Source organism: Salmo salar, chromosome 10 (genome assembly GCF_965601325.2).
Source record: "Salmo salar chromosome 10, fSalSal1, whole genome shotgun sequence".
Taxonomy (NCBI): domain Eukaryota; kingdom Metazoa; phylum Chordata; class Actinopteri; order Salmoniformes; family Salmonidae; genus Salmo; species Salmo salar.
Window position 1 is genome coordinate 110,649,355 of NC_138300.1, and position 13,653 is coordinate 110,663,007.

At 41.8% G+C, this 13,653-nt stretch overlaps 2 long non-coding RNA genes across 2 annotated transcripts; one reads left to right on the top strand and one right to left on the bottom strand.

Annotated features, from left to right (window-relative positions):
• The first annotated feature begins 2,771 nt into the window (after window positions 1-2,771).
• On the top strand, window positions 2,772-10,810 carry LOC106561502 (uncharacterized). Its single transcript, XR_014379134.1, has 6 exons — window positions 2,772-3,174; window positions 3,599-3,694; window positions 7,174-7,407; window positions 8,075-8,234; window positions 8,360-8,419; window positions 8,656-10,810. It is a non-coding gene; the product is annotated as an uncharacterized LOC106561502 (long non-coding RNA).
• Window positions 10,811-12,302: 1,492 nt separating this feature from the next.
• Window positions 12,303-13,009, bottom strand: LOC106561507 (uncharacterized). The gene is made up of 2 exons (XR_014378950.1): window positions 12,905-13,009; window positions 12,303-12,577 (listed from the first exon to the last, which is right to left on the bottom strand). It is a non-coding gene; the product is annotated as an uncharacterized LOC106561507 (long non-coding RNA).
• Window positions 13,010-13,653: the final 644 nt, after the last annotated feature.

The window sequence follows — 13,653 nt, forward strand, 5'->3', positions numbered from 1 at the left end:
CCCTAAATAAGAAATTAAAATAAACCCAGACCACTAAAGAGGAAATTAAACATGTCTCCTAGGCCAATTGTAGGTGTACTTTGAAAAGGTTAACCTGTACTTTCTAAAAGCTTAACCTGTCTGGGCTAGGAGGCAGTATTTTCACTTTTGGATAAAAAGCATGCCCAGAGTAAACAGCCTAATACTCGGGCCCAGAGTCAAATATTTGCAAATTATTATTGGATTTGGATACAAAACACTCTAAAGTTTCCAGAACTGTTTGAATGATGTCTGTGAGTATAACAGAACTCATATGGCAGGCAAAAACCTGAGAGAAATCCAACCAGGAAATGTTAATACTTTATGTCCCAATAGCGTTAGCGCGCTCCGAAGGCTAGTGAAAATGTACCGTCTGCGTCTGACTTGTCGTCAGGAATGAGCAAAAAAAAAATATTTAAGTTCGTTCAAACATGTCAAACGTTGTATAACATAAATCTTTAGGGGCTTTTTCAACCAGGGCTTCAATAATATTCCATTGGGATGGTTGCATTGTCTTTCAAAACGTTTCGAAAAGGGAGAGTACCCATGGGCGCCGACGTCACAATGGTAATGGCCCATTTCCTGTGACCAAGGTAAACATCCTCTCTTTCAGTCAATTTTGATGGTAGGAGGCTCAAAACACTTTGTAAAGACTGGGGACATCTAGTGGAAGCTTTAGGAAGTGCTAAATGAATCGCAAGCCACTGTGTGTTTCAATGGCAAATGTTTGAAGTGATATCCACACATCAGATTTCAGTTTCCTGTCAGGATTTGTCTCAGGGTTTTGACTGCCATATGAGTTCTGTTATACTCACAGACACCATTCAAACAGTTTTAGAAACTTTAGGGTGTTTTCTATCCAAAGCCAATAATTATATGCATATTCTAGTTACTGGGCAGGAGTAGTAACCAGATTAAATCGGGTACGTTTTTTATCCAGCCGTGTCAGTACTGCCCCCTAGCCCTAACAGGTTATTAAGGGTGGAATGATAAGAGAATTATCTAATAAAGGTAAATTAATCAATAATCCATTATTAATTAGTAGTTATGTAGCATGGGTAATGAATAAATAAAGTACTGAACGTTAGTCCCATAAGGTCTATTAGACACCCGGAAGGGAGAGAACTGTGTGTGTGATTAGTGGGCCTAAGGGAACTGTAGATGTGTGTGAAGAGACTGGGACAAAATGTGTGTGTGTGTATTAGCAGGGAGATAAGAGAACAGTAGACATCTGTTTTACCTGACCTAGCAACTTGGAGAGACTTTGGAGAAAACCGGGAGGGACCCTCAAGTTTTCTCTAATCTCGGGGGAAAGGAGCGCTGGATAGTGATTAATGATTGTTTGAAATCCGGGGAGGGATTCATATATCTACTGTTTGTGTGTGGATGTATGTGCGTAATTAACCTGTTAGGGCTAGGGGGCAGTATTGACACGGCAAGCGTCCCACCTAGCCCATAGAGGTTAAGGAGTGAACTATAAAATAAATGTCTTTGTTATTGGGACCTCAGAACGTTCTCTGAATAAAACCGTATGAACCTTTTGCAGAAAGCTCAGTCCTTGCCTAATTATTATTAACCCAGTGTCTTACAAACCCTGGGGATTAGTCAAGGCTTATTGATTGCTAATTATTATCATTAGGATATCAAATTCCTTTAACAGTTCCTGAATCATTGGTCTCTCTACCATGCACCCTGAGTGATGGTTGACCTCATGTCTCCACATCTTAATACAGCTGTTGTTACTGTATCATTGGTCCCTACCATGCACCCTGAGTGATGGTTGACCTCATGTCTCCACATATTAATACAGCTGTTGTTGAAAGATTCTTCAGTCTCTCCCCTTTCTGGTTAGAATGTCTACAACACATTTTTATGTCTCTGCGTGCAGTTTTTAAGAGATCGCCAGTGATTATGCTCTGAGGAGAGCTAGGTATTTTATTTAGTATTTTGAAATCCTTTTGAAAGTGATTTTTTTGAAACATTTATTTTTAATAAAACTACATGACATTTTCCTGTTTAAACCAGTCCTTTGCCTCCAGTGTCCTGGTCCTGAAAACACCCTACAGACAAGACTATTCTACTACCAGGGATGGACAGAAATTACTACATACAAATACAATATTCAGATACAAAATACCATAAAGATCAATGTATCAAATTAAAGTACTAAATACTTGCATTTTGTAATGTATGTAATTACATGTAATGTATTTATTTTTATATACAAAATACATTTGGAAGTGTCCGGCCCGAACAGCAACAAGATTCTCAGTAACGGTTACAAAACCTTTTTTCTTGCTTGTTGACAGTGATACTGTATGTTGTTATCTACCTTAGTTGAGCAAGTCACTCTGGAGAAGCTAAATTACTAAAATACGAATGTATATGTGATAATTAACATACCAAATAAACTGCAAAGCACACTGGATATTATTATTGGTCTTGTTTCGGGACAGAGCTCATTAGAATAATACTCAACATGCTTTGCATATTATTAATTTTACATTTACATTTTAATCATTTAGCAGACGCTCTTATCCAGAGAGACTTTCAATTAGTGCAGTCATCATAAGACAGATAGGTGACAAAACAATATATTACTAACGTATCAAGTACATTTTCCCTCAACGAAGTATTTATCAACATACTTCCTTATCAAAGAAAGTCATACCTCCTTATCAAAGAAACCACACCCCCTCTACATACAGATTACACAGTCCAGTAGGAAGCCACTCCCTGTCCTCTGGTGTAGAGTTACATGAAACAGAAAGTCATCTTTCACACTGCCATTGCTTAACCTACAGGAGAGAGCACCAAAATGGCAGAGAATCAGGAACTGTTCTGTTGCTCCATCTGTCTGGATCTACTGAAGGATCCGGTGACTACTGCCTGTGGACACAGTTACTGTATGGGCTGCATTAAAGAAATCTGGGATCAGGATGTTCTGAAAGGGGTCTACAGCTGTCTCCTGCTTTGAAGAAGCACAAGCTGGTCAAAGCCACCGCACAACTACAGGAGAAGATCTGCTCTCATCATGACAAACTGCTGGAGGTTTACTGTCGTACCGATCAGCAGTGTATCTGTATGCTGTGTACAATGGATGAACATAAATACCATGATACAGTGTCAGCTGCAGCAGAGAGGACTGAGAAACAGGTAAGACCAGAACAACTTGTTGGTGACTGTCTGATAAACAAAGAATTAAAGATACAGTAGGAACTACATCTGTTTGAATATGAGATCATTCAAATGAAATGGATCCACAAATATGAACACAAACCTTAAGTGTATAGATATGTTAACCCAGATTCTCCAAATGTATCACCATTTTCTAAAGTCAAACACTGTTATCATTCTGAATGACCTTTATGACTCCAAAGTTCAGTCTCAACCCCTTGATACATGTAGTCCGACTGTAAAACTATAATCATTCACATAGCAACATAATAATATCATTTTGTAAAGAGACTTCCTCAGGATTGTAGACCTTCCTCTCTATGGGCCCTATGTCACATTACTATACTATTGATCTACTGGACAAATAAAGCTTGATAGCTCATTGAAGAGTGATCCTCCACAGAGGCAGCTGGGGATGAGTCAGCAGAAGGTCCAGCAGAGATTCCAGGAGAGAGAGAAGGAGCTGAAGGAGCTCCAACAGGCTGTGGAGTCTTTCAAGGTGAGTATTGTTGACCAGAGGAGACACACCATTTTACCTGTCTCCTCCAATCAGAGAGAGAGAGAGAGAGAGAGAGAGAGAGAAGGGACCTTCTCCAATCCCACTATGTCTGGACCCCTATCAGACTGCTTTATGTAACTAATGGGATATGAACCCAGGTCTACTGTGGGATAAACCAACATCTTAACCATTACATCAAGAGAACATTCCCTATTGGGCCGACACTGACTTTGAAGTCGCAGGCAGGGCTACCTCATCACATAACCATGAGTAACCATGACTGACTCATGTCCCCTATACATTAACATGGAGCTCTCTCTCTCTCTCTCTCTCAATTCAATTCAAAGATCTTTATTGGCATGGGAAACATATGTTTACATTGCCAAAGCAAGTGAAATAGATAATAAACAAAAGTGAAATAAACAACCAGAAATGAACAGTAAACATCACGCACAAAGGATTCAAAGGAATAGAGACATTTCAAATGTTATAATTCAAGTGCATACAGAGAGAGCCGTGCGCCAGACTGAGTTCTGGAGGTGAAATGGAAATGAATGAGGGAGAGTTAAGTGAGGTAGAAGGTGTGGAGAAGAGCTCAGAACCAGAGCCTGGCATCAATGGACATGATAAAGAAGAATCTGGTGGATCCATACCTTTTGGCAGAACCATTTGTGGTTTCAGGGTGGGTGGGAAAGGAGTTGGGTGCAGTTGAATCAGTGAAGGTAACCTGCAGTGGACTTATGATATTTGTTTGTGTTTCTTCTGACCAGAGGGAGTGGTCGCTCCGTGTCACCCAACTTGGGTCAAGATCTGTTTCTTGCTTTGCTCTCAGGAACAGGGCACCATTGAAAGGAGTTCCAGGTACCAAGTTTATGGTCATGTTGCAGCAGTTTGTAGGAGGGAGATTCCAAGATGTGGGAAGTGTGCAGGAGGTCATGGGATAGAGGATTGTGTAGTTTCAGTGGATAAAGTTGTGTGTCAACTGTAGGGGTGTCCATGTTGCTGGGGATCAGAGGTGTCCGGTGAGAGAGAGGCAGGTTGAGGTGGCTAGGGTCAGAGTAGTGCAGAAGGTGTTGTATGTAGAGGCAGTGAAGAAAGTAGAGGAGGATGGGTCAAGGGTGAGGGATCCTGAGAGGATCCCTGTGAGTAGTAGATCTTTGCCAGTACAGAGGGATAGGCCAACGAGTGATATATGCTTCAGTAAGGTTGGCTTCTTAGAGTTCAAAGCAATGGTTATCAACTGTACAGCAGAAATTGATGTAAATCACAGACAATAGATGTTGTGGTGACAGCTGCAGAGACGTATTTGGTCATATGAGATTTGACTTCAGAAGAGTTCCAGGGTGTGTTGAGTGGTGGTGTCCCATCCTCCCAGGTCGTTGGCATGGTGCAGGAGCAGATAGGGTCAAAGTAGTGGAATGGGGTAGTGGGTTTTTAATGAGTGTAGGGTTAGTTGGCATGGTGCAGGAGCAGATAGGGTCCAAGTAGTGGAATGGGGTAGTGGGTTTTTAATGAGTGTAGGGTTAGTTGGCATGGTGAAGGAGCAGATAGGGTCAAAGTAGTGGAATGGGTTAGTGGGTTTTTAATGAGGGTAGGGTTAGTTGGAAGGGTGTTTTTTTATTAGAAAAATATGAGATGTTCCTTTTCCCATTTTGTATCACAAAGCAAAATAGATTTATATTATAGTCCAGTTGGGGGCGGTAATTCAACATATTGGATGCCAACCGCCGTTAAACTCCAAAGAAGAAGAAACGTTATATTATGTCTATGTTCAGTGTTGTAACGATGTCTCTCTCTCTCTCTCATTCCATCACTTTCGTGGTAGTTGGTTGTGTGGGTCTCTGGTTGTGAATGGGGTGCTGACAGACAATCGTTGATGGATATTTATAGAGCTCTGATCAGGACGACAATTGATTACGGGTGTATAGTTTATGGAACAGCAGCAAAGACTTAAGCTGGACAGAATCCAGAATATAGCTTTAAGGATATGTATTGGTGCATTTAAATCAACATCTGTATGTGTCTTACTAGTGGAGGCAGGTGAGATGCCTTTGGGTATACGGCGTAATAAATTGTCATTATCTTATTGGGTTGCAAGGCTGTGAGGTTGAGCATCCCACTGCTACTGTTCTAGATGACTGTTGGGAATATACTAGTAGACAAGGCAGTGGTTTTGGTTGGACAGTTGTAGGTATCAATGTTATTATGGAGAAATGAGAGAATGGGTGTAGTAGTGAGATTCTGCTGGGTCCCAGCACATTCAGGTGTGGAAGGGAATGAAATTGTAGAGCAGTTAGAAATGTGGTTGGTGCAAAGCCATCAAACTTTAAACATGTTTAACCACATTTATTTTCAGAAAATGTTTTAAAACCTAAACAAAACGTATGTCCCTGTCCTCTTTTTCAAGATGTGGCCAATTTAAACAGTCAGAAAATATTTTTTTGTAAATGAAGAAATATATATATTTTTTTATATATGTTCTTTCTAAATGGCTGCTGGGTAATTAGATAATCATTGAAATCTGTTGGTTCATAGACATCAAATAGAGAGAATGCTGCGCAGGTTCACTGAGTTGTAAACCAAATGGATAGGTGGAGCTCATTGATTTGTAGCTCTGACGCAGTTGCTACCTCAGATTATGAGTCTATCAAGTGTGGTGAATGAGGTATGTAGTACCCCCAGAAGACCACAGGGAGGAGCAAGAGAGATATAAACCCATACAGGTTTTCTCTTTAAATACCCTGAACCTAACAATCAATCAAATGTATTTATGAAGCCCTTTTTACATCAGCAGATGTCACAAAGTGCTGTACAGAAACTCTAACCCTACGTATAACCTATTTTAGCCTGAACCCTAATTCTAGGGTAGGGTAGCCTACAACTATTTTAGTAATAGTATTATGTTAGTAAATACCATTTTAGTACTAAATAGCATTTGTTATTTTTTAAATTAAACCTATGTAAGCATTTGCTTTTTATTAGTTATTTTATTATATTTATTATTGCAAGGCAGAACTCTTGATAAACAAGAATCATTTGTTTTATATGTTAAATGTGGCTTGAACTGGGTGACATAGTAACCTCTATGTAAAAGTCCAGCAATTGGCGTGGGATAGGTGGGGGAGGTTTGAGACTGATCTCTCTAATTAAATACACTTTATTTCTCAGCTGCCTCACCAATGTCTTTATGTGAATTAAGAACTTTTAATTGGTAAATATTTCCAATAGATGGCAGCATAAGACCACGAAGCATCAGTTATAGGCTACAAGCAGCAATATGATTGACATAAAATAGCATGCAACCAAAGACAATATGTCCCATGATTTTCTAAAATGGTCACTACCTACTGTGTCTCTCTCTCTCTCTCTCTCTCTCTCTCTCTCTCTCTCTCTCTCTCTCTCTCTCTCTCTCTCTCTCTCTCTCTCTCTCTGTCTCTCTCTGTGTCTCTCTCTGTGTCTCTCTCTGTCTCTCTTAACAGCGCTCTGCACAGTCAGCAGTGGAGGACAGTGATCAGATCTTTACTGAGCTGATCCGCTCCATTGAGAGAAGGAGCTCTGAAGTGAAGTAGCTGATCAGAGCCCAAGAGAAGGCTCAAGTGAGTCAAGCTGAAGGACTCCTGGAGCAACTGAAGCAGGAGATAGCTGAGCTGAGGAAGAGAAGCACTGAGCTGGAGCAGCTCTCACACACAGAGGATCACATCCATTTCCTCCAGGTTACTAAACTGTCTTGTTACATGTGATATGAAATTAACTTAACGTGAAACTATTCATCTCAATCATTATGTTGTCCTGTCTGTCTCTCTGTCCCTGTCTCTCCCTCTCTCTGTCCTTGTCCCTCTCCCTCTCTCTGTCCGCTCCTCTCCCTCTCTCTGTCCGTCCCTCTCCCTCTGTCCATCCCTCTCCCTCTTTCTGTCCGTCCCTCTCCCTCTCTCTGTCCGTCCCTCTCTCTCTCTGCCCGTCCCTCTCTCTCTCTGTCCGTCCCTCTCTCGCTCTGTCCGTCCCTATCTCTCTCTGTCCGTCCCTATCTCTCTCTGTCCGTCCCTCACTCTCTCTGTCCGTCCCTCTCTCTCTCTGTCCATCACTCTCTCTCTCTGTCTGTCCCTCTCTCTCTCTGTCCGTCCCTCTCTCTCTCTCTGTCCGTCCGTCCCTCTCTCTCTTGTCCGTCCCTCTCTCTCTCTCTGTCCGTCCCTCTCTCGCTCTCCGTCCCTCTCTCTCTCTCTCTGTCCGTCCCTCTCTGTCCGTCCCTCTGTCTCTGTCCTTCCCGCTCTCTCCCTCTCTCTGTCTGTCCCTCTCTGTCTCTGTCTCTGTCGCTGTCCCTCTCTCTCTCTCTGTCCCCCTCTCTCTCTCTCTCACTCTCTCTCTGTCCCTCTCTCTCTCCAGAGTTATCAGTCTCTCTCCAGTGTCAGTGTTTCTTCAGACTTACCCAGCATCGTTGTCCATCCTCTTCAGTACTTTGGAGATGTGAGTAAGACTGTGTCTGAACTGAGAGAGAAACTTGAAGACTTCCTTAAAGGAGAATGGACCAAGATCTCCACTACAGGTGTGTTGAAAACAATAAGAACATCAACTTTAGACCATTGAAAGTTCCCTACTAGTCATATACATGTGGAATATGGTATGATGATAACATTCCCTCTCTCTGTCAATGTGTTTGTGTGTCTGTAGTGAATATAGTGGATGTTGTACTGCCTCCAGAGCCCAAGACCAGAGAACAGTTGTTACAATGTGAGTCTCTTTATTGTGAAGTAACTAACAGTCTCTTTTTACTGACACTCCTAACAATCCCTCTAGAAATATATAGCAATAGTAGATCTAATCAAAGACTGGGTATCTATCTGACTCCTCATATTTCTCTGATTTGATCTCTGCTGTGCTCTAATCAAAGACAGGGTAGATACAGTATCTGACTTAACTTATTGTTCTGACTCCCCTCATTGGTCTCTACTCTGCTCTTCTCCTAGATTCCTGTCAGCTCACACTGGATCCAAACACAGCACACACACGCCTCTCTCTGTCTAAAGGGAACAGAAAGGTGACCTATACAGACCAAGTCCAACCATATCCTCACCATCCAGACAGATTCACCAACCAGAGGCAGGTTCTGTGTAGAGAGGGTCTGTCTGGACGCTGTTACTGGGAGGTGGAGTGGACTGGAGAGTTGGTTGTTATAGCAGTCTCATATAAAGACATCAGCAGAACAGAGAGAGGTAATATATTTGGACACAATAACAAGTCCTGGAGTTTACAGTACTATAGAGGTGGTTATTGTTTCAGACACAATAATGTTGTGACTAAAGTATCAGGCCCTCAGTCCTCCAGAGTAGGAGTGTACCTGGATCACAAGGCAGGTACTCTGTCCTTCTACAGTGTCTCTGACACAATGACCCTTCTCCACAGAGTCCAGACCACATTCACTCAGTCCCTCAATCCTGGGTTTATCCTCTATGGTACTGCTGAGCTGGTTAAACTGTAGTAGGGTACACATAGATACTAGTCATGCTGGTATAGTCTATAGCTGAGCTGGTTAAACTGTAGTAGGGTCCACATAGATACTAGTCATGCTGGTGTAGTCTATAGCTGAGCTGGTTAAACTGTAGTAGGGTCCACATAGATACTAGTCATGCTGGTGTAGTCTATAGCTGAGCTGGTTAAACTGTAGTTGGGTCCACATAGATACTAGTCATGCTGGTGTAGTCTATAGCTGAGCTGGTTAAACTGTAGTAGGGTCCACATAGATACTAGTCATGCTGGTGTAGTCTATAGCTGAGCTGGTTAAACTGTAGTAGGGTCCACATAGATACTAGTCATGCTGGTGTAGTCTATAGCTGAGCTGGTTAAACTGTAGTTGGGTCCACATAGATACTAGTCATGCTGGTGTAGTCTATAGCTGAGCTGGTTAAACTGTAGTAGGGTCCACATAGATACTAGTCATGCTGGTGTAGTCTATAGCTGAGCTGGGTAAACTGTAGTAGGGTCCACATAGATACTAGTCATGCTGGTGTAGTCTATAGCTGAGCTGGGTAAACTGTAGTAGGGTCCACATAGATACTAGTCATGCTGGTGTAGTCTATAGCTGAGCTGGTTAAACTGTAGTAGGGTCCACATAGATACTAGTCATGCTGGTGTAGTCTATAGCTGAGCTGGTTAAACTGTAGTAGGGTCCACATAGATACTAGTCATGCTGGTGTAGTCTATAGCTGAGCTGGTTAAACTGTAGTAGGGTCCACATAGATACTAGTCATGCTGGTGTAGTCTATAGCTGAGCTGGTTAAACTGTAGTAGGGTCCACATAGATACTAGTCATGCTGGTGTAGTCTATAGCTGAGCTGGTTAAACTGTAGTAGGGTCCACATAGATACTAGTCATGCTGGTGGTGATGGTCCCCAGATGTGATGATTCATTCTACTCTGTTTTATCTACAATGATTTAACTGATTTGATCTTCAGATGTTCTGAATTAAAATGCAATGGATTCATATATTTGTAAATACAATGTTTTAATCTTGTACATTTCCATGAATCATCATGTATGGTGTTGATGTATATTGGTTGTCATTCAGAACCATTGATATGTTTTCTCAGTTGGTTCTCTGTCTCTATGTAATTCTCCTCAGTATCATTGATCAGCTTGTAGGTTCGGCCCTAATTGATGTGTTCTCTGTCACCTGGAGCTGCATGGAAAATGGTCCAGGAACAAAAGGACAATTCAGGACTAGTCAGCCCACTACAAGCTGGAATCACTTACTTTCTACTAAAGTATATGGTCTGGTTTCCCAGACACAGATTAATCCTAGTCCTGGACTAAAAAGCATGTTCAATGTAGATGTCCAGGAAACCGGCCCTAAATGTGTCATCTTTCATCCTCCCATACTGCTCAGTCCAGCAACATTAAACCTGTCCAGCAGGTGGTGCTATTGACCAAACAATAAAACCAGCAGATATCTTGACTTGCCACTCAGTATATCAGTAATGTTCAGAATAGTACTTTAATATAATTGGAGATTGATGGTCTTTTTAATCCGCTATCCAGAGTCAGGAACAGATGAAGTTAGGTCTGCTACTGTTCAGTGATTAAATATGATTTATGGTGATGGGAAATAAAAAATACAACACTAAACTTCTTCTAGTAATAGTTTCCCTTTGTTATTTATTCCAAGGTGTGTCTTTAACTTGTAAATGGATTGTGTGGAGGTGAGCTAGTGGTGTGGCTGATAGAATATAACGAAAAGGGAGGAGGGGAGGAAGAGGGGAGGAGTGAAGGGCTGTTCAAGAAACCAGATGAGGAAGAGAAAGATGTTCAGGGGAATTACTGGCTCTGTTCCAAATGGTTCCCTGTTCCCTACGTAGTGCACTACGGTGCTTCTGACCAGGTCTAAAGTAGTGTTCTACATAGGGAATAGGGTGTATATTTATTACAATTTCATGCTTTAGTGTTTGGCACAAAAAATATTAGATCTCCACCCTCCCACTGAAAGAGGAGAGAGGTAATGGTTGTACACCCCCATTACCTGGAGAGATGTTATTATCTCCACAACTCTCTCTCTCTCTCTCTCTCTCTCTCTCTTCTCTCTCTCTCTCTCTCTCTCTCTCTCTCAGATAGCAGACAACCTCAATATGGTTTAATTCCTGTAGTTATCAGTACACATGGGGTTTGTCCCATTTATCTCCTTGCCCACTTCCCTTCATGTATTTAAAAGGAAATGACTGGTATATGTAAACTCCCTCTACTCCATGTCAACACCAATCCAATGCTTTTTCATTTGTGAGGAGTAGTGAAGGAATGCTACACTTTAGGATGAAGGAGAGATTATTGGGACGCTCCCATGGAGAGATGATAGAGGGATGTGAAAGAGGAGAGAGGTAATGGTTGTACTCTCCCATGGAGAGATGATAGAGGGATGTGAAAGAGGAGAGAGGTAATGGTTGTACTCCCCCATGGAGAGATGATAGAGGGATGTGAAAGAGGAGAGAGGTAATGGTTGTACTCCCCCATGGAGAGATGATAGAGGGATGTGAAAGAGGAGAGAGGTAATGGTTGTACTCTCCCATGGAGAGATGATAGAGGGATGTGAAAGAGGAGAGAGGTAATGGTTGTACTCCCCCATGGAGAGATGATAGAGGGATGTGAAAGAGGAGAGAGGTAATGGTTGTACTCCCCCATGGAGAGATGATAGAGGGATGTGAAAGAGGAGAGAGGTAATGGTTGTACTCCCCCATGGAGAGATGATAGAGGTATGTGAAAGAGGAGAGAGGTAATGGTTGTACTCCCCCATGGAGAGATGATAGAGGGATGTGAAAGAGGAGAGAGGTAATGGTTGTACTCCCCATGGAGAGATGATAGAGGAATGTGAAAGAGGAGAGAGGTAATGGTTGTACTCCCCCATGGAGAGATGATAGAGGGATGTGAAAGAGGAGAGAGGTAATGGTTGTACTCCCCCATGGAGTGATGATAGAGGGATGTGAAAGAGGAGAGAGGTAATGGTTGTACTCCCCCATGGAGAGATGATAGAGGGATGTGAAATTGGAGAGAGGTAATGGTTGGACTGCACTTATTTATTCTCTCATTAATGACTTATTCCGTTTCAATAACATAATTACAATACACAAACTAATTACATTGAAGGAATTATTGTATTAAAGTAAATCTGTATTAAAATTCACCATAAAATGTACAGTTCATTCCATAGCTTAACATTGGAAATGCTCCCTCCCTCCTATAAAAGTCATTGACGTGTTGGATGAGATAGGACCCTGCCTTCACCTGGGGATATTTGTTGGACCCATCACAACAGGTGATGAGAACCTCATCCTCCAGCTGCACAAAGAAAGCCAGGGACTGCAGTGTGCTCCAGTCTCCAGCAGGGGGCAGTAAAACCCTATGGACCTGAAAGGGAAAGTGAGGAGTAAAAATCAAAGGTGAATTTACATTGATGTTTCCACGGAGACCTGAGTCATATTCACTAGGCACCAAACTGAAGAAAATCAACTGAATCAAGGAAGGACTAACTGAGCAAGAAATATTTTCGATGTTTGTACTTTTAGGACTTTTCTATTGGTTCCATTTCAACAATCTCAATCAACCACTGCTCATGAAGTATTCAACATTATTTTAAATAGTAATTGAAAGCAGGTCTGTTTCCACATGCAATAAGCCTGTAACGTCTTGTACGATATCAGGTAAAGGTTTTTCAAATGGAAGGGCAAGTCTCACCACTGAGAGGAAAACATCACTGGTCCACCTCTGCATCAGGTCAGCTATGTTGATCAGTACTGTCCCAGGGATGCTGGGAGCAGAGATGAATTCCCCTGACCTGGTACCACCTATGGAGTTGTCATTTTAATATCAGTTTAACCCCATTACTGCTATAACACACATCAACCATGTTAATAGAATGAAATGGATCCAGGTTCTATTTATTCTACAATAGATTTCATCACAGGTCACTTGGTAAGTTTGTTAATCATCATCATCATCATCATCATCATCATCATCATCATCATCATCAAATGTATTTATAAAGCCCGTTTTACATCAGCCGATGTCACCAAGTGCTGTACAGAAACAGTCTATGTCATGGAAAGAGCAGGTGTCCTTAATGTTTTGTACACTCAGTATATGTTGTGTCTACAAGCTCATTCCCACAGAAAACTGCAGAGGGAAGCAGTACCACCCAGTCAACCATCAGACTCCATTGTGAGACGCCTCACAGAGGATATTCAACCATAATTGCAAATCCAAGATGTCAATATCAACAAGGTGCTGATCAGTAAAGAGAAGAGAGACTAACATTCTAGAATGATCCCTTTTTTCTGCCCGGTTCTCACAGTGAAAAACTACAGGATTACAAGAGTGTTCTACGCTTTCTTCATGTGATCCAATTCAAAGTTGCCAATTATTTTATGGGATGAGAATTAAGTGGAGTGACTAATCTTAGCTGGTCTGAGAAAACTGTCCTTTAT